The sequence below is a fragment of the Dendropsophus ebraccatus genome, chromosome 8 (genome assembly GCF_027789765.1).
Source record: "Dendropsophus ebraccatus isolate aDenEbr1 chromosome 8, aDenEbr1.pat, whole genome shotgun sequence".
Lineage (NCBI taxonomy): Eukaryota > Metazoa > Chordata > Amphibia > Anura > Hylidae > Dendropsophus > Dendropsophus ebraccatus.
This window is the reverse complement of record NC_091461.1, coordinates 114,526,814-114,549,330: the sequence shown is the minus strand read 5'-3', so window position 1 is coordinate 114,549,330 and position 22,517 is coordinate 114,526,814.

Sequence of the window (22,517 nt, the reverse complement as noted above, 5' to 3'; positions counted from 1 at the left end):
AAACTATTGTTTTTTCCTTCGGAGACCTCCTTTAAGAGTTATGTTTAAAAAAAAAAATGGGGAAAAAAATTATAATAAAATAGTATAAATGATGTAATGGTATAATTTATATAACGGAGCAAATCTTTTTTAAATAAAATTTATTCTTCTTTGTATATGAGCCATCACCAAGACTGAGGATAGGAACCTGAAGAGGCGAGAATGACTGGAACTACTGTTTTATTCACTAAGATGAGAAGTGCACAGAAGACTCCATTGCTGCTTTTCCACTTGCTGGGATTCACTAGAGGTTGACGTTCTCCAGCCCTCAGCTTCTCCAGCAGAACAAGGGTACTGATAGAAAGAACGTCTGGCTCTCTCCCATGTAAGCAACTGCTCAACTTTTTTTTTTTTTTTTTTGTGTGTGTATTCAGTTTCTTCCTTTAAACACGAACATTTTATTTGAAATGTAGATTGCAGATCTGGGATTTTCCTGCTACGTTACAGATTGTCGACTTGAGCGTGTGTTTTTTCCTTTAAGTCAATGAGTAAGTACATGTGGTATTAGAGGAATGTAACTGGATGTCAATAGCAATCATCGGTGCAACACTAAGAGTTTAAATGTGATGCATGGCCATTGATTTCGAGAATCCATACGAGGAAAATGCGCCAAAGATTTATTTTCATGTATCCATAAATAAATAGGTAACGCTACAGTGAGGATAGAAATAACACCTTTGATTTGCTGCCAAGTAAATGAAATAAAAGAGTATACAGTGCAGATAGATCACACATCAAATCTTCTACAACTGATTGATATCAGTTATTTTCTGGCTTCTGGCTCACTGTGGTGTGACCACTAGATGGCAGTATAGAGAACTAGTGCTACTGCTGGTAGAAAAGGGTTCCCTGAACAGCAAACCGAGTGGTTAGGCATGGGATTGCATGTAAAATTTACATTAATGGCTTTAAAGTAAAATATTATAACTAGTTAAAAGAGAATGTATAACTTTCATTTTTAATGTATAACGGCCAGACACAGCTAATTTTAATGGCATTTAGAGAGATGCTTTACAGCATGTCCCATGGACATGGACAATAATGGACATGGATGGGGATTGTATTGGGCATACTCTGTGACCTTAAAAAGGTCATTCCGCAAAGAAGTGGAGGTTGAGTTGTAAACATCACCTATTCTCTTTTTGTCTACTAGTGTCACCCTTCACTGTAATTCTCTAGAGATCACTTTACAGCAGTCTCCTTCTTATCATCACAGACATTACCGTTTAAGTTTTAGGCTATGCGGTGAAAATGGAAACTGCAGCATTGCAGGCATATTTTATATATTAAGAATGAGAAATAAGAAAACAAAATCACCAAAAATGCTTTAAAAAATATTTAATTTAAAAGCTTAAAGGGGGTATTCTCATCACAGTAACCTATATCTAAAAGAGAAGGTCTTTAACTTCACAATTGGTTCCCTTCACCTTTTTAGTTGTGTCTCCCTTCTAGGCACTCCGAGCTGTTTGTCATGTTAACAGCAGTTGTCTAGGTTCCCGACCACCTCTCAGGGGTGGTCAGGCTGGTCTTATGCTCTTAGGTTGCATAAATGCACCAGTTTCTCTTACACAGACAGTGACCTCATCCAACGCCAATGTGCACCAATGTGCGCCAATGTGTATAACTTCTTAATATGATACAACCTGACCCCATCCACCCTTCCCACCCCGCCCGGACTTCTTTTACTTTTGCCCGGTCTTTTACTTTCCGCCCGAGTTCTCCTTTATTTGGAATTAAGTCGCATAACCAACCAATTTTAGCTGTTTTTGGCTTTTCAACCACCTGATGGCACCACAAACCACCAAAAGGGGCCCATTCTAAACCGGATTAAATATACAGAAAGTCCCCTAGTCTTCTATTATAATTCCATAGTCTGCACATTATAGCATAGTGGAGATAAAGGGACATGTCATTCTGCTGCACTCTTCTGCCCCTTTTATTACATCAATCGGCAGGGGTCTAAGCACCTGCACCTCACCTGATACATACATCACAAGTCACAATGATAATGACACAATGATAGTAACACTTCAGGTTTCCATATGTCGTGAGCTCCCCCTAGTGGTGGCAAGAGGCAGTCAAAATGTTATTGTCCATCTCTAAGACTGTGTCTAGCAAAGCAGAAGATATATGCTATAATACATTATCCTCCATCAATATAATTTAGTCCCAGACACAATTACACATTTTACAGAAGCAGGGACGCCAATGAAATGTCTTTTCCATAGCACTTTAAAGAGTTAAACTCACACATCACACGTAATCATAGACTCAGATGGTTTTTTCATATACAATGAGCATGATGGATGCATATTCATAAACTAGACTTGAAACCACCACCCCCCCATCCTTTGTTGTACAAAGAAGCCGTAGCCCTTCATTGTGAAGTAGACAAGAAGCAGACGCAGCGAGGACACAAGGCAGAAGAGTTGACAACCGGAGCAGTTAGAGCAATAAATAAAGTTCATCTATTGTAAATGTCTCGGCATAACACAAGTGGCTGTAATCAAATTGCGGACAGATGAGCTCGGCGCAGATAGTTTGTGTCATTAATTTACTACTGTTTAGTGATTCTAGTAGATGGGTAAGTGATATTATTTGTGACAACACTAAATAAAATAAACTAGGGAAAAATAAGATGTGTGATGTATTACCAAGATTAATCACCCTCCGCAACGCGGGGAGAGGAGCGCCCGGAGCAGCGAAGCTCGGCGTACTTCATTGCATTCCCATCCGTCAGCCCTATTGCCACTGGCTCAAAAAGAACGCTAAGGTAAATGAACACAAAATATGATTTACAAGCAGCACTTGAAAACAGTCGAAGGAAAATAAATCACAAACGGGGTATTTTAATCCATTGATTTATACATTACGCTAGTCTTTTATACTACATCTTTCCATTGCAGGCGCATCACAAATTAAGAGTTGTAAATGGAAGCGCTCTACTTTGCCGGTATTTAAAGTGTTTTTCATGGTCGTTGATACCGGATTAATCACACGGGAGGGAACTCGCTGTATAATCAACCTTTGTTTGCCTTGTTCATGTTCTACTTTACAAGTTTATTTACTGACTTAGCCAGCTGTATCCTTCTCCGTAGGATATATTGTTATTACTGCTTATCTAATTATTATACACAAGTGATATTAATACATGTAAACATTGCTGCATATACCTCGATAAATCACATGCATAGAACCAAGGGAAGAAGGCAAGCCAGTGCTTAAAGGGAATGTGTGTAACCATTGCTTAAAGGGATTATCCTGCTTTACAAAATTGATGAACTATCATCTGGGTAGGCCAAAAATATTAGATTAATGGCCATCCCCATCAATCAGCTGATGGTCATATGATTGGTGCAACCTCTTCAATGTTTAAAGGACAACTCCGGCGTCAGGAAAAAAAAACATAAGCAGACACAGACCCTATACTCACCATCCCTCCTGAGTCGATCGCCATTCGAAACACAGCTTTAAGAGCTGCTTCCCAATGGCTACGTTACCTGTTTTTAAAAATTCTTTTCTTAATGTTTATTTTATTAATTTAATTGTAATAGTTTGTTCTGTGTATTTTTTTTGTTATTTTTAAAGGTGTGCAAAGATGTGAAGCAGGTTCTACAATTATTTATGCAGAGTGGTTGTACCCCTGAAGAAGCCGCAGAACGGTGAAACCCATAGTTGAGCTGCGTTCAGCCTGTGTGGTGGTTTTATGTGTTTTTTTAAAGTTACTTTTGCTTTGAAAGAATGCGAGTGCATGGAATGAAAGAGTACTGACATTCTGCACTAGTTTCTAAGGAATTCTGAGGAATTTATTACTGTAAAATATGAAGATGAAGCTATATTGCAGATAACATGTAAGGAAGACACAAAAGGGCATCAGTTGTCACACAGAAAAAAAATAAAATTTCCCTCCAGTATATGATGGTGGTGAGTGGCTGTCAGCGTTAAATGCTGTAGACGTTGTTTATCCGGTGGAAAGGCTTTTGGACTCTCCATGTCTCTTGCGGAGCTCCAGTGGAGTTTTCAGCTCTTTGCCTTTCAGTTTTATTTTATTTTGTTCTTACAGTTCACTAACCAGAAAAAAAGGAAAAATCTCCCTTCCTAACAATATCTTTTTTTTTATTTTTTTTTTAAACTTTTGGCAACTAAAATAGGAAAAAATAGGTCTAAAAATATAATTTTGTTTCTTTAAGATTATATTGTGATCGTGGGAGGCTCTCTGGGGTCAGGAGTCACTCCATTCTATTGAATCAAAGGTTTTTAGACACATCAGTTTAGCACATGATCTTTATCGGTTCAGGTTGGCACAAACTAAAATCTTGGGTGGGTCGCTTTGGCCAAACCTGCTAAAATAGAGAGGCAGCTGCATTGCAGAAAGTGGGAGGAGGAAAGATCACATGACCTCATGGTAGTCCATAATGCCTTGAAAACATATCTCTCAGTCACTACTATCAGTAATCCCACTCCTCCTAGCAGTCTTCATCCTTGCTCTGCTCCCTCTGACCCCCCCCCCACTCCTCTAAGCAGATGGCTTGCCCTCCTTGCTCCTACCTACGACTCCTCCTAACAGTCTGCATCCCCTTTGTGCTCCCTCCCCTCCTCCTCCTAACAGTCTGCATCCCCTTCCTGCTCCCTCCACTCCTCCTCCTAGGAGTCTGTATACCCATCCTGCTTCCTTCACTACTCTTCCTTGCAGTCTGCATCCCCTTCCTGCTCCCTCCACTCCTCCTCCTAGGAGTCTGCATCCCCTTCCTGCTTCCTTCACTACTCTTCCTTGCAGTCTGCATGCCCTTTCTCCTGCCACCCACTCCTCCTCCTAGCAATCTGCATCCCTGCTCTTCTCTTTCACTCCTTCTCCTAGAAGTCTGAATCCCCATCCTCCTCTACTCCTCCTCCTAGCAGTCTGCATCCCCTTCCTGCTTCATCCACTACTTATCCTAGCAGTCTGCATTCCCTTCCTGCTTCCTCCACTCCTCCTCCTAGCAGTCTGCATCCCCTTCCTGCTCTCCCACTTCTATTCTGCATCCGCTTTCTGTTCCCGCTACTAGTCCTTCTAGCAGTCTGAAACCCCAGCCTTGTCACTTCCACTACTCCTAGCAGTCTGCATCCCTGCCCTGATCCCTCCACTACTCCTTTAAGCAGACTGCATCCCTGCCCTGTTCCTACCTACTACTCCACCTAGTAGTCTGCATCCCTGCCCTGCTCCCTCTACTTATCCTCTTAGCAGTCTACATCCCCAATATACTTACTCCACTACTCCTCCTGGTAGTCTTCATCTCTGCCCTGCTTCTTCCACTACTCCTCCTAGCAGTTTACATCCCGAATTTTCTTACTCCACTCCTCCTACTAGCAGTCTGCATCCCCTTTTTGCTCCCTATACTCATCCTCCTAGCAGTCTGCATCCCTTCCTGTGAAAAACAGGAAGGGAATAAAACACTTCTATTCTGCATCCGCTTCCTGCTCCCTCCACTCTTCCTCCTAGCAGTCTACATCCCCTTTTTGCTCCCTTTACTCCTCCTCCTAGCAGTCTGCATTCCGGCCCTACTCTCTCCCACTACTCCTCCTAGCAGTCTGCATCCTTTCCCTCCCACTACTCCTTTCAGTAGTCTTTATTCTCTCCCTGTTCCTACCTACTCCTCCTCCTAGCAGTCTGCATTCCGGCTCTACTCTCTCCCACTCCTCCTCCTAGCAGTCTGCATCCTTTCCCTCCCACTACTCCTTTCAGTAGTCTTCATTCTCTCCCTGTTCCTACCTACTCCTCCTCCTAGCAGTTTGCATCCCTGTCCCGTTCCCTCCTCTACTCCTTTCTGCACTCTGCATCCTCTTCCTGTTCCTACCTAATCCTCCTCCTAGCAGTCTACACCCTGCCCATTGCATCCCATTGGCAAGTTGGATACCTAAGTAGAAACATCATGTTCTTCACCCTTCAGGTTTTAGCCTGGAATCTAGTAAGGAACAAGACAGTGACTACATATCCACTGGGCACAGCATAATAATAGCACAGATCATGTGACAGATGGACGGGACTAGAGATTAGCGAACCGTCGGTCTTTTGGTCCGACGGTATCTTCGCTCAATTACAATGACTGGGATGCCTGCGATCCCGGGAGCATAGTTGCGCTCCCGGGAATCTGTGGGCAGGATTTTCCAGGGAATTCAAGATACATTCCCTGGAAATCCTGAATGTATCTTGAATTCCCTAGAAGATCCTGCCCACAGATTCCCGGGAGTGAAACTACGCTCCCGGGATCGCAGGCATAGCACTGGAGTGAGCGGCTTTCGGACTGAAAGTCCAAAAGTTCCGCTCATCTCTAGACGTGACCTGATATAGAAGAACCAGAAGACTGCTCTAAGGGGTCATGTGACTAAATTATACTAGGAGTCTCAGAACCATAGGGAACTTCTAATATCAGTAATACTGATTAATTAACCAGGATAGATAATTCCAGGATAGAACACTCCTTTAGGTGTGCCAGTTTATTTGGTACACTAATTGTTGTGAAAAGCAGAAGTTTAAGAACATGATAGTTATCCATCAAGGAAAGATTAATCATTGGAGAATCAAACTATACAAGGTGTAACCATGGAGACACATAGGTTTGCATAGAAGCTGTATACCTAAAACGATGGATCATTTCTAATTAGGCTCATTAGCAAACTTCTCTATCTGTTACAGATGGTGGACATGTCCTTTCATTTAAATGTGTCCATACCACTGGTTGCCCACCTATTACTTATTTCCATGGCCCAACAGCCACCAACAATGCTCAATTTGCCCGAGGATGGAAAACAATATGACTGACGTTTCGAGACCAAAACCTTTTCATAAACTTTATTACAGCCGCCTCATTTTTTATCTCCGGTAGATGAAGTCATTAAAGATACATGAGAATAAAAAAAAAAAAAAAGAAGACGACATTACGGATGGAAACAAAGTCATTAAAAGATTTCCACGTGTTACCTGGTGAACCGCCATGAGATCGTAATTTTTCGTGCAAGTATTTGTACAATAATAGCGAAGCAATTTTTATTCAAATTTCCAATATAGTATTACGACAGATTGTAAAAGGTATTTTATTATACAATCGGAGCGATTTTCTGATTTAATGGCGCCATAATGGAAACCTACAGCCACAATTGCAGCATCAGACTCTGCAAAAACAAGGGATAAAATGTTTTACTTCTATTATAAAAGCATACTTTGCCTGTAATTGTAAGGACGGCTGCATCACTACTTAATCCCACTGAATGTTTTCCTAGGATTTTTTTTTTCTTTTTTTATTATTGTATACAAAGAAGCTTTATCATGATACTTACAATAAAACTGAAATGAGTCACATAATAGAAGTACCTGGAGTCCAATATACTAGACGATACAGAGTTTGTTTCTTTTGTATAGGAGCTTGTAACCAGGATGAAACTGAATTGTGCAATTAAAACTGGGCATTCCTATGCAAACAGTGCCCCATCTGTCCACAGGTTGTATGTGGTATTGCAGCATACAAGTGAAGCTAAGCTGCAACAGGAAACATATCCGTATGGACAAGAGCGGCAATGTTTTTACATGAAAATGCATCACAGCCTGGGAGAAACACAACTTAAGTGGGTTACTAGGCGAGAAAAAAAAAATCATATTTTCAAATCAACAGGTGTCAGAAAGTTATACGGATTTTTAATATACATATAGGCGTAAATAATAAAAAAATAGAATTAAAAATATAAATAAATTATATATATATATATATATATATATATATATATATATATATATGGATATACCAGCAGTCCTCAGTTCAATGAAGTTATATATATTTATTTATTTTTTTTCCCCAACAGGGATTAGTAATTTACTTCAATTAAACAAATCTCCACTGTTTTCTACTTCCCAACCACCTTTGGTGGGCACAAGTGGGATTGGGAAGGGGGTTGGTTTGGAAAAAAAAAAAAAAAAGTTGGATTTCTGTATTTTTTTTTTTTATTCCTCCGAATCACATGACTTGTAATGTAGTAGTAGCAATCCGAGCAGAACCAGGACCAATGCCACATAACGCAACTCCACTAGGTGAGTGGTTTAAATTTATATTTTTCAACCCCTAGTCTGTTTTTACTACACTACGAAGCGCCCCTTGCTTTTTGTTTTATGACTTGTAATGAGAAAAGATTAAAGGAACAGGAAAAAAATGCACATATTAAAACATAGTATTATTGGGGAGGGGGGGGGAGCACAACATTGTAAAAAAAATTGTAAAAAATAATAAATAAAATAAAAAGTATGAATTAAAAGGGCACTCAGTTAATTTTTTTTATTTGATTTATTTTTCAAATCAATTGGTGTCAGATACGTATACAGATTTGTGTATTACTTCTATTTAAAGCTGCTGTATGTCCAGCAGGAAGTGTTGTATTCTTTCTAGTCTGACACAGTGCTCTCTGCTGCCACCTCTGTCCATGTCAGGAACTGTCCAGAGCAGCAGCAAATCCCCATAGAAAACCTCTCCTGCTCTGGACAGTTCCTGACCTGGACAGAGGTGGCAGCAGAGAGCACTGTGTCAGACTGAAAAAATTACACCACTTCCTGCAGGACATACAACAGCTGATAAGTACTGAAATGCACCAGCTATACCAAGAGAAAAAAAAGTTATAATCAGAATGAGGAAAAGCAAAAACAAAACAAAAATCACCCAATCTGTTTGTCGCTGATTACGAAGTGGGTCATGATATGCCTGATCTCGCGCCGTAAATTGATTTGCCCAATAGATCTTAATGGTCGGTGATAAATCAAGCACCAAAAATGCAAATCAGAAAAAAAAATATGCTTTCCTTTCATCTGTCACCGGCTCGGCACTTTGTTCGGTCCGACGGTCTCGATGTGAATCCTTGAGCGCTGTTTTTGCTTTGTTTTTTCCTAAAATGATATCGCTTTTTTATATAGTAAAACGACTGTGTTTATCTTCCTTTTGGCTCTGCTTCACTGGGCTGCTTGTTTTATGATTGTAATCCAATTTGTCTTTTTATATCATTATACTCCTAGTGTCTCCTTTGTTCCTCGCAAAATAATGGGCTGTTGTGTTTTTGAATGCACATTATGGGTATCTCTTTGTCAAAATATTAGGAGATTGCTCCCCATCTGATAGTGAAGAGAACCCTCTGGAGGATCACGCAAATGGCAGAGACGCTTTCATTTGAATATTTTAATTAGCGCCTCTTTGACATGGAAGTTGAAATTCAAGTTCATTAGGAGAATTAACAAGTGTCGGGTCATGTTGTTTTGCTTTGTCTCTGGCTGGACAGATTTATGTCTTTCTACATGGTTGAAAGGTTAAGGACGTTTCAGAACAATTTCGGCGCGGCTGTGATTTGAGGAGTGATAATCAGATGCAATAGACACCAGGGCCATCAGAGATTTCTGTAAAATTGATGTTCTTCACAAAGCAAAGGAGTAACATGGTCAATAAAACCTAGAAGATATGAGATATTTTCTGAAAGGGGATAAATGACCTAGATTTTTTTTTTAACAGATCAGAGGCAGGTAGTGATGTGTGTTCCTTTTCTTTTCAAATTTGTTTCCATTTTCTGACTGTATTTTTATAAATTTTTTTGTACATCATTATGGGGGGAGCCCTCTTGTCTGGGCTATTCCACTTAAGGATACGTTCACACGTACGGGATCCGCAGCAGATTTGACGCTGCGAGTTATCCATTGCGTGTATGGGACCCGGCCCCTTTAACCCCGGCGCCGCCGGCCGAAAGCCTGCCCACCCGCGGCCCTCAGCCCAAGCCCCCCCATCCGCCCACACCGCCGGCCGTCCCGAGCATACATTACCAGCTCGGTGCCACGGCTGTGTGAAGCTCCCGGCTCCCCTCGCTCCTCTTCAGCCAATCAGGGCTGCCGTGCACTGATTGGCTGAAGAGGAGCGAGAAGAGCCGGGAGCTTCACACAGCCGCGGCACCGAGCCGGTAATGTATGCTCGGGACGGCCGGCGGTGCAGGCGGACGGGGGGGCCTGTGCTGAGGGCTGCGGGTGGGCAGGCTTTTGGCCGGCGGCGCGGGGGTTAAAGGAGCCGGATCCCATACATGCAGCGGATCCGCTGCGTGTATGAGACCCATTCAAATTCACAGTACTAGATCTGCAGTGAATTTCGCTGCTAACTCGCAGTGTCAAATCCGCTGCAGATCCAGTAGGTGTGAACGTACCCTAAAGGGGAACTCCAGGTAGAGGTAAAAAAAAAAAACGAAACTTCTGCTGAAGCATATAGCATTACTTACCTATCTATTCCAGTTTTGAAACTACCAAAAATCCATTTGTTTTGGGGGTTCATCACAGTCCCAGAGAAGTTGCTGCACCTGCTTCTGGCCGGTCAGAGATGGTAAATCACTCAGGGGATTGGGGGATCCAGCCACGCCTCCTGTGACATCACGCCCTGGCCCCTGTCTGCATCATCAGTCTGTACTGAGCAAACACACACAATGTGAGACAGAGACATGGAGTATTTTTCTCCTAAGGGGGGATAGCAGAAGGAGCGAGAGACAATGTGAATTGGCACAGAGACCATTTTTTTTAACTTCCTCGATTTTCATCAGCTACCAGTGTAGCAGAACCGTACAGATATGGTAATACATTGCATAGACCCATTTATATAACTTTTAATGTACTTTTAATAGAAAACAAGTTTTTCTTATGTGGTGTTCCCCTTTAAGGCTTTTGGGCTTTTCTCCCATCTCTAACACAGATGTCAGGTGGAGAGGGATTGGGCATGTTGAATTTCACTGAACAATAGTGTTGAGTGAACTACATAAAAGTTTTCGGGTTCGGCAACTTCTATGAACATAAACGCCCGGGACATTAAATGCAGAGCGTTCAGGTCTGAAAAATTTGCCAAAACCTGGACACGTTCATGAAGCTCTCTACTACTGCTGAACAACCCTTTTATTTTCAAGGAGATAAGTTGCTGTCATAGGTTTCTGGCAACAACTTTTCCCCCCACATCCCCATAGAGAACACTTCGGCCAATTGGTCATCTGTATAGGGTTAATTATATAAATAGGGTTAATTATTTAAATATCTGTTTGACTGACAGTTTACTTACTGACCTTATTGGGCAGGCAATGTTCCCTGGGAAAAAAAAGTGTGTTAGCTTTCCTCCAGAATGTAGAAACCGGTGCCTATAGTGTCACCGGTTATTGGCTCACATCCTATACTGGATTGTACTGCATTGGTAGCAGAGTTGACAGTCTCACCTGGGCCCTAGCATTAGACGGGGCTCAAAGTGATATCTGTCAACTGAACGAGTATTCAGCCAATGACTATCTTATGTGTACGGCATAAGGCCGTTTGGAGCACTGGGGGTGGGACTACCACCCCAAGAGCGCTGCTCAAGCCCTCCACCAGACCCTCTTCACTGATAATCATCTGAAGGAGCGGTTCAGCCAGGGGTGGATCGGCACTCTGAAGATGGTAGCCCCACCTCGAGCATTTCAGTCTTACCGGAGGCAGGGTTACAGTACAAATGGCACTGGAATGGTGCTGAGGTTAAAGGTAAGAGACTATTCTTCCTCCTCAGGGCTCCATACTCTATAGGGAGCTATCAGGAGGTTAGACTTGTCTAACCTGCTCATAGTTTCCCTTTCAGGGTATGTTCACACAGTGTAAATTCCGCACGGACCCCCTGCCGCAGATTTGGAATCCCAACTGCTTCAGTGTGTAATTCCACGCGCCCCTCTGCTTTCCACCACTCCCTGCCGCTCTCCACTCAAAGAGTCGACACGTCAATTCTTTCAGCAGAGAGTGAAGGCGCACGTGGCATCGCATTGACACACTGAGGTAGGCGGGATTTCGAGCAGAGTCCGCGACGGGGGCAACATGCGGAATGCCGCTTCTTCTACTCAGTGTGAATGTACCCTAATCAATGGCCCATTGGAGAGGCCAACAATGGCTCTATATTATCATCCAAGCCCCCCCATTGTACTTCTACATTTCAGGACCTAGACCTAATAAGAGAACCTAGACGTGGCCTAAAACGAGGAACTTTTCAGACTAGATAAGAAGGAATGACAGGGGGGAAAAAAATCATTTTAGAGTTAAAATTTTCTCAGAAGTATTTAACAAATAATTGAATTTTCATAATGAAGACATCATGGCGATCCATACCTGGAAGTGATTTAATTAACTATGAGGTTAATTAATTGGATCTAATGCTGCCTTTGCTGCAGATGTCTAGACCATTGCTTTATAGTTGTTAATCAATCAGGTGATTAAGGTGTTCTGTTTCACTCCTCTTAATCTATAATCACAACCATGAATTAAACATGAGGGCAGGGTGTCAAAAAGAAAAAAGGATAGATAAATTGAAATTTCATGTTGGATTATATGAGCATAGGTGTAGATCTAGATCTGGGCTACAAGGAGACTATTTGGAGTGTCTTCCAAGACTTTTTATTGATGGACAATAATATTGGATCTGCGGGGGTCCGCCACCTATCACCCTGACAGTCAGAACCGCAGCACCACATACAGTACATAGTATAAAGAGGCTGGAATAGCTCCATCCATCAGTAGCAGTCATGCTGGGTTAAAGCTCAGCTGCAAATCACTCCAATGGGAAAAAAGTTGCAGTAACCCAGCATGGTCACAGCGTGGTCGAATTTAGGTTTCCAAGTCCACAATGACACCTCAGAATTTTATGCAGACACCTCTGGAATGCAACTGGGACAGCAGGGGGGGGCATCTAACACCGCCAAAGTCGTAGCATTACGCAACTATCACAGGATCTCAGCTATACACTCCAAACACAATATAACCTCTATGCAAAGCGGAAAAAACACCAGGAAACCTTCTTTCCTCTACGTTAGCTTGGACAGAAAGCCAAATTGTAAGCCAAAGAAACATTTTCCTGCACCCCTTTAAATCACGAAGTAGCAACCACAGATGGTATAGGCAAGAGGGAATCAAACAGCACCCACCGCTAATTGTCATTGTGTGTGTGTGATGTGGTCAGACACGTCCTCTTTAATTTTTTTAACAACTCACCCACATGGGCATGCCTTAAAGTGCCACATCTCCAACAGGGCCGATTCAAGGGTTTCTGCCGCCTGAGGCAAACCTCAGGCGGCCGCCCCGAGTGATAGCCGGCATCCCCCCGGAAAAGTCCCCCCCCCCCCGCCGCCGCCGCCGCCGCAGCAGCCATCTACTCACCTGTCCCACACCGCAGCCGGCCCGCGATCTCTGCTGTCTCCACATCCTGTCAGGTCCCGCGATGTCATCCTGCAACTGTCACGGACCTCCAGGCTGTGGTGAGTGAGTGGGGTGATCGGGTCGCGCGGGGCGGTCCCGCGCGACCCGATCACCCCAGCGCGTCCCCCACCGACCCCGGGCACTCACCACAGCCTGGAGGTCCGTGACAGCTGCAGGGTGACATAGCGGGACCTGACGGGATGTGGAGAGCGCGGGCGACGGGACAGGTGAGCGGCCGCTGTCATTTTTGTTAAGTGATACTTAACAAAAATGACAGCGGGGGGGACATAATGCCGCCCCCTGCCGGACCGCAAATTCTGCCGCCTGAGGCGGAAGGCTCATTCCGCCTCATGGCAGAAGCGGGCCTGATCTCCAAACCACTGGCCCTGGAGATGTTTTTTACTCTGTGCAGAGCGGTATGTAGTGCACTGCGAAATTTTTTACAATTTTTAACAGTAGCGAAGTAAACACTGGTGTATACAGTATAGTTAGAAAAGTGGACGTGTAACGCTAGCAAATACGTAGCCTTTTTTCTGTCTCTTTACTCTGCGCAGAGTGCTATGTACTGCACTACGACAATTTTTAGCTAACAGCGGCTAAGCAAACACTGGTGTATGCAGTCCAGGTAGAAAAATGGATGTGACGAATGCAGCTATGTAGCCTTTTTTTGTCTTTTCAAAATATGTGCAGAGCGCTATGTACTGTACTGCAACAATTTTCAGCTATTGGTTAATGGATATGTCATATCCATAAAACTGGATTTAAACCAGGGTAACAGAGCAGCCTGTCTCTGCAAAGATCATCCGTATGATCTTTCCTGCCGCAGAGTTCTGATGCTCGCGCCCGCATCAGGACTCCCCATAGCACACTATGAAGCAAGCGGCCGGAGCTGCCCTAGGGTTGCCAGAAAAACATGGATATAGCCTATGGCTGTGGCTGTATCCATGTTTTCCTGACAACCCTAGGGCAGTATCAAACTTTTCCAGCCACCGGGAGTCAAATGCAGACCCAAGGTTGGGAAATAACTGGGAGACCGAAATGCGTCCATAATACACTCATCGAGAACCGACCTTACAGAAGTCTCCATTCCCCGCCATAGCTTGATACATACAGTGGGTTGGCTGTAGGACAAAAAAAGCAAAAAAAACAAAGCACTCTTTCCATTAACATGATAATGAAGGCTTACTATGGCTTTTGTTTTGTTTAATAGACATTTACGCACAGATACAGTGAGTGAAGCCAAGTCAGGGGTCCCAAGTAAAGAGTCAATAAAGAAATTAAGATAATCGTTTATGCCAGATTCCATGTTCAATGGAAATGGTTTTGTTCCTGGAGCAAGGATTCCACGGTTCCATTGCTGGATTGTAGAAAAGTTCTCAGTGTGAGAGCGCGGCAATCAAACTGCTCGAGTGATCGGGGGAGGGGAAGGAGGGGGCTCGGAAATTGCTTCTGTAAGACACTAAACACTTCACTTTACATAGCGAGACGTCTCAGGGTAGGCACATATATTTTATTAATTGCTCGAAAGGCAATCATAGAGCGGGGGAGATGTTTTATTCCGTAGCGCCTTTGATATATTTCTGATATGGAACTTGACAATAGCAGCCGAGGCAACCGGAAAAGTACACGAGGATGGAGAAACTTCAGCTCAGTTCTGACGAGTTGTGTTTTGCATGTAAAAGCAGTTTACCCTCATTATTAAAAAGTGGTTTCCCAAAAGTCAGACTAGTGCCAAAGCCTTCTTCACGGCATTATGTAGATGGGGCATTAAGGAATTTATCTGAAATCCTCTTCAAAGAATAATGTTGTCAATCACTGGCTGCTGAAATTCCCTCAACTCATTTTGCTATGTGGTAAATATCAATGCATTGTTCCAAGAAAACTGAATTTGTTGTGAGTTATGTCCTGCCAGACGAAGTGTCAACCCTACTCAGGATGAAGCCTCTCTGGAGGTGCGCACGATGTAACGGGAAAATAAATGAAGACCTTCTGCCCTGTTTTGTCTTTCGCACAAAACCAAATGTAACAAAATCACATGTGCTCTGCCCGACACACAACGTCCTCTGCCCGGAACCATTTTTTGTGCTTGAGCCAAATGATGGGCGATGCCAACACAAAAATAGGGTTTGTATTTTCGCCGCCTGATTACATAAGTTTTCATTTATTGGGTTGGAAATCCAACAATATTTATGACCCGGGAGAAGGGGGGGTACAAGGAGGGGCACCAACTATCCAGGGCTTGAGCGGCAAACTAATTCTTTGATCTAGATGAGGAAAAGTCTGAATACAAAACTATGATCTACGGATGTGACCTAAGATGACCGGTTTAGAATAAGAATGTGATTTCTTGATACTATGTCCGGCCTTGTTTGTATGTGTCTATAAGGTTTGTGACTAAATGTTGAGTTGTCTTCCAATTTAGGGAGTATTGGCAATGTACAATTGTGTCCATCTTTACATGTCTTCTTGGCTCAACATCCCACAATGAGAGAAACAGGATGAGCAGGTTTGAATAAGACATGATTATGCGATACCCTGCATGGAGATGTGTATGCTTTATGTGTCTATAAGTTGTTGGGATGTAATATGAGTTTTGCATTGAATTTGTATTTTGAAAAAATAAAGTCCTCAAATCCCCTTCATGACCCATGGAGTAACTGTACGTCATGGTGCCACCATGGGGGTTAACAGAGGAGTCGCAGCACGCGTCAAAAGCCAGTACCTGGTGGTCTAACAACGTAATCAGAGAGGGGTGATCTGTAGTTCTTGCCATGCTGGGCCTCAGCGACACGATGATGCTGATCCCAACATGGTAAGCCTTTCTTTGGGTTCCAGCAGACCATAGTGATCGAGCACTGATCTCAGAAATCAATGCAGTGTATATATATATAAAGGGACTTAAAGTTATAGTTAAGGGGGTGTTTCATTAATAAAAAAAAAAATCACATACCATAATAAGAGTGTAAAGCCAATGTACCATCAGGTACATTCGCTTTAAGTATTGCCCGTGGATAGAATCGCGTCACGGTCCTTTTTTTGAACCACATCCCGATTCCTGTGTACGGTTCAGTTCTATTCACGGGCACCAGGCCGGGGGTGAAGCATTGGAGGCGGGCCACCCCCAGTGGGAGGAAACTCTGGCCCCTCTATGAAGCGACTCTATTGATTCTAATGGAGCCATTGATTCTAATGGAGCTTCCTTCCACTGGGGGCGGGCCGGCCGCCTCCAATGCTTCACCCCAGGCCTGATGCCCATTATTTGAATGGCGCCATACATGGTTTAAAAAAAAAGGACTGCAGTTTCCCTGCACTGGCGCCATTCTACACAGTACATGGTGCATTCGCTTTAAACCACCCTTTTCCCATGTTCCCAAAGGTAAATAAATCGCCAGAACTATTAAAGTGCAGAATCGCCAGAACTATTAAACTATGGGTTTTCAGATCTTGCATGGTAAAAAAAACATAAGCCCAAAAAAAGGAGCAAAATTGCTGATTTTTGGTCACTTCAAATACAGAATAATTTTAATAAAAAATGATTAAAAAGTTACATAAATACAAGTAAGGCTCCGATAAAAAGTAAAGATCATGGCACAAAAAATGACACATCATACAGCCCCATAGACCAAAAAAATATAAGCCTTATAAGGACGGTGACACAGCAATTTTTTAAAAATGTTTTTGTTAAAATTTTTCAAAGGGGTTGGGGCTAGACCAGGCATTTATAGGGGAGTGTTAGCGTGCAAGAGATAATTAAAGGTGTACAGCCCTTTTAAATTTCACAGAGCCCGCTGATTGACAGGGGGCTACATTTAAATGGAAAAAAAGATGGATAAATCATATGATCATTACTTATTTCCACCCAGCAAAAATACTAAACCAGATACTAAGATGTCCACACAGCCAGATGAACGTTATACAGTTGAGTCCAGGACAGAATGTCGGCAGAGCCGAGGAAATCTCCATTCCCAGTCTTTCTAGCTGCAGGATAATTACATACCACAGAACAAAAACAACCGCAACTAAGCGAAGGCGACTTGGAACCCAATCGTAAAACAAATTAGCATGTTTTTATTTCGGAAACATAACATTGCAAGACTCTGATGATGAAAGTTGAGACTTGCAGGAAATTCAATAATTGTATTTAGAACCTGAATATGTAACACACACTTCATGCTTTCATTTACAATGTGAATGGATGTAAAACACAATGTACTTGTTGGGAAGGAGAAAAAGAATTACGCAGCATTGTTTGTACTGGAGGCTGGCTCATGTACAAAACAACAAATTAACATAGCTTTAAATGAGAACAATGGAGCCTGCAAATATTTGATGTAAAATGAAGTCAATAAAATCTACTTGGATTATTCATTAGCTTTTGTGGTTCACAGCAGTCTATGGGAAAACTTTCCTTATTATCCAGACCAACTCAATCCATCTTTCATTAGACCAATGTGGTTTAGGAAATTGTGGCGTGACCCGTCGCTATGAAAAACAATGCCCAACACATCTTCTTGGCTTTGCTCCCCATAAAAATCATATGTTCCAAAGTGTATCTCCTCATGGGCAGGAAATTTTAAGTCCTGCCCCCGAGCTGCCTAGAAATTATTACATAGGGCTACATTGTCCGTTATACAGATTGTATTTTAAGGCTACCATGTATGATTTTTTTTTTTATATAGCAAAAAGGAGGCTCATATTGTAATTTTGTTGTTTTTTTTTGGAAAATGTATGTTTTTATTTTTTTTTACAGTTTTTTTTTTTTTTTTTTTGCTATTTTACAAGCATCTCATGGAAATCACACAAAAACACATCAAAATATACAAAAACACCCCACGTACATGGAATTTTAACAACTTGTTTAAATTTTAGCCATAAAATAAAATTGCATGTCAAGTGTCGATGCGGTTTAATGGGGGGGGGGGGGACTATGTAAAATGAAGAGTGAAACTAATGTTTAAAGGGAATGTGTCATCAGAAAACGACTTATTGTACAAATTATGTTTATGTTCAATTGAATCTGTCAGCTGCAATTTACATTTCAAACTGCTGACACTGTTAGATAGATGTCAGGGAGACACTCGGTACCTTTCATATATCTGCCTGTATTTCTACGATGTTTGGAAAATGCTTTTATTATATAGTAAGAAGAGTCAAAGAGGCTTTCCCGTGCTCCTGAAGTGCAGCAAGTAGTAAAACCTCCTTGCTCGTATACCATACCCTGCTGGGGGCTTAGCTTCCAGGAGACAGTCAAGCAGGGATGGGGGGGAGGCATTACAGCTTGTAGCTATTCAGGAGCTTGGAAAAGCCTCTTTGACACCTTGTACTAGAGAATAAAAGCAGTTTTCTAGTCAACAGTTTGGAAATAAGAATAACAGCTGATAGATTCCCTTTAAACATACTAAGCTGAGACTTCCTGTACTGTGTGTGGTGATAAGAGGAGGCTGCTGTAAAGTGATCTGTACAGTATTTCAGCGACATGTGACATAGTAGATAGAGGAGACAACAGCAGCTCCCTGTGAAATGATCTCTTAAAAGGTCATAGAGAACACTTAATGATGTTTCACATTCATCTTAAGGGAACTGAACCTGTCTATAGTGGTCTATGTCCATGAGTTTTGCTATATATATATATATCATGTTACTAAATGCTGTTTAAACAGTCCAGGCAAGGTGGCAGTCCCCATACCAATAATCTGGCAAATCTCCTGCCTGCTTATTGACAGCCCTCCTTGCTGCAAGCATGCCTAGTGTCTGATGATTGACAGCCCTCCCTGCTTCAAGCAGGCCTCATGCATGATGATTGACAGCCCTGCTGCAAGCATGCCTCCTTCCTACTGATTGATAGTCCTTCCTGCTGCAAGCATGCCTCCTGCCTGATGATTGACAGCAGGTGACATACTTGCAGCAGGGAGGGCTGTCAATCATCATCCATGAGGCTTATTAACAGCAGGGAGGGATTTCAATGATAAGGCAGGGGGCTTGCTTGCAGCAGGAGGGGCAGTCAGTCATAAGGCAGGAGACATGCTTGAAGCAGGAAGGACTGTTGATCATCAGGAAGGAAGCATGCTTGCAGCAGGGCTGTCAATCATCATGCTTCCGGTCTGCTTGCAGCAGGGAGGGTTGTCAATCATCAGACAGGAGGCATGCTTGCAGCAGGTGAAGAGATGCAAAAACTTATCCCTCAAACATACATATCAAATGCATATATTGTATGGTATTAGGCAATAGAATCACTAAAAAAGGTTGCCAATTTTTGCACAAAACTGCTTTTTTCTGCCTGGAAACTAGTACTGATCAATTAGTACACTCCTCCCATTTCACAATAACTAAGGAATGATAATTGCATCTTAAAATTGACCAACAGGGGATGCCTAGTCCTTCTCCCGCATAGTTTACCTTCAGAGTGCAGGTGAGGTTATTTTTATTTATTAAATTTTTTCCCCTTTTCTGCATTATTTTCTGAATATACTGAATGACTGCACAGGCATATAGAGTAAGTGGTCATCCAGGGATATTCTGTATGGCAGCTGCATTCAATCAGCCGACCTGCACTGTTACAAAAAAAAAACCACTTCAGTGCTATATACACATGTGAGTGAGTGAATATACTGATATCATATTCCAGGACTGCAGAATATTTATTCATTGTTATATCAGTGCAGAAAAATGCGAGGTGAGGCAGGAAATATTTACGGATCTGGATATAATCCTTGTGCTCTCATTGTTTTTCTCTTCTCTTCATATTTGCTATTTGGAAATAACAAAGACTTAGCTGCTTTTATAGACAAGATGATATAACGGGTCAAATGCAGAAATGGAGACAGAGTAATGAGAAGGTAACAACCCCCTTCCCTTTAACACCTCATTTATCTCTGGAGGAGGTTACTGCCTATATTGGTTTGTGCACAAATTTTTACAGCTCCTATTTAATTTAATAGGAGGTGTATTGATCTGTATGCAGTGAACTCCCCCTAGTGGCAGCTAGAGGGAGTCATTATTTTATCATGTGATTCTATAGCTTTGTTCCTTTTAAAAATAAATTATTATTATAATAATAAAATTTGTTGTGTATTTACTCTAAATTCAGGGAGCATTTCCTTTGATTGCAAAAAAAAAAATATTAATTTGTTACAGAACTGAATTTTGTGCAAAGTTTGTAATGGCTGCACATTTTAACACACATAAAAAACATAAAAGAGACTATGCTTACCCTACTCATGCACCACTATGTGTGCCGAGTGCTTCCTCCCTTGCCAGCTTCTTTGCATAGATGCAATCCCTTTGTAGGCCCATTTTTTTTCTACCCCACCAGCTTATTTTGTGTATATTTACTTTTCACAGCATGTTTTAGTTCCAAGCTTGGTGTTGGAAACAAAAAGCAGCAAGATTGGAACGAAACATGCTGGGATAAGTATATATACACAAAAGAAGCTGACAGGGGAGAAAGCAAAATGTATACAGGGATTGTATTTATGCAAAGCTAGCATACAGAAAACTCACTATATGCAACTTCTTAATCCCCTAAAATAATGTTAGATAAATCTAAGCTGTTGATAGCTTTCTATTGCATACAGGGCACTGAAGATAAAGGTATGTCTCTTAACCTCGTTCACGGTACCGTTCCCGTGCAGTTTTAATGTAATCCTGTTTCTGGTAAGGCTATTTACAGCATATCCCCACCCCAACAGCGCCCATCTATGCTGCTGATAGTTCCAGTTCAAGCAGTTGCATATAGTTAGTTTTCTGTATGCTAGCTTTGCATAGATACAATTTCCAAGTATGCCAATTGCTTTCTACTCCGCCAACTTCTTTTGTGTATATTTACTTATCATATCATGTTTTCGTTCCAATGTTGCAGTTCTTTATTTCCAGCAGCAACACTGGAACGAAAACATGCTTCTTTTTTTTTTTGTGCGACTCGTTTAAGGTTCGGGCTTTTAAAAAGTTTGCTCTAGTTATGGCTGTACTACACAGCACAATTTTGAGGAGGAAGCGAGTGCCAATCTGTTAGGTTAGTGCTCACTTCCTCCTGATACCCCACTCGCTGCCTGTGCTATTACACACACATAGAGTGGGGGGGGGGAGCTGCAGGAGGGATGCCCAGATGATCCTTAGATCATTTGGGCTACCCATTGAAGTGGCGGTCTGGCTGCCCCCCTCTTCGTGTGCGTTGACATCATGACATCAAGTCAGCTGATTGTGGTCTTTTAACATGAGCTATTACACCGAACAATTATTGCCCGAAACAGTATTGCCCTAGCATCTTAGGGTCAAACAAGTACAACGTTCACTTCTAGCCCTGACTATCAATTAAAGGCCACTTGTTCTGTACACCTATATTCATTTGTTCACATTGTATGATATTGTCTATATACTCCATCTACAAAAGGAGTTTATTCTTACACTTTTCCTAAAAAAAAAAAAACTGCATGTAATTTTTCACATAACCCCTGAAAAAGAAAAAAAAATACATTTCTTTCCCTGATATTTCCAGAAAATGCAATGTAATCTCTCTCTCCCCCTCTCACTCCAACCTCATCCCACTCAGCTAGCACAGCATGACTGCTGGAATCTGTAGTCCGGAATCTTCCACTTGAACATCTGTTTGTAGCTTTTAAAAAAAAATTTTTACAAAATTGCGTAATGGTAGAAGGAGCAAAGAGCAGAAAACAAATTGAGCACTTTTCATTTATTACGGTTTTATAACCGGGAGTCGGATTCTTAGGTGTAAATATTTGCTCTTTCATTCGGATCCCAACACTACTGCATTCTCCCAGCTGCCTGGATCTGCCAGCTCTGCCTGAAATACCGCTTTCTGATCTAGTGGAATGAGACTGAAATCTGAAACTCGTTTCATTACATTTTGGCAACGACTCGTCTCCCTTTGGTCTTGACCCTGAATAAATTGCCCGACTACTTCCAAGTTAGCTTCCACAAGACATTTGTGCACCAGCACATTCCTTTCTATCACCTACCGAGATCTCTATTGGATCAAACTTTACCTACTGATGATCTTCACAGTAATTTGCCTTAATGCTATTCTCACTGCTGCCAGGAACTAAGTCTCTCCTTGTGCCGCCGAGTCGCTCCATCTGCTCTCTGTGTTAACAAAGCCGGCATTGTGACCCCTTCAGCTGAATGTAATGTGCGCTAAGCTTTTTTGGGGAAAAAAAATCATCAGATATGTTTTTTAATTAAAAACTGAAATATGTCGACCATGTTTTTATTAAGGTTGAATTCACACTAGGTT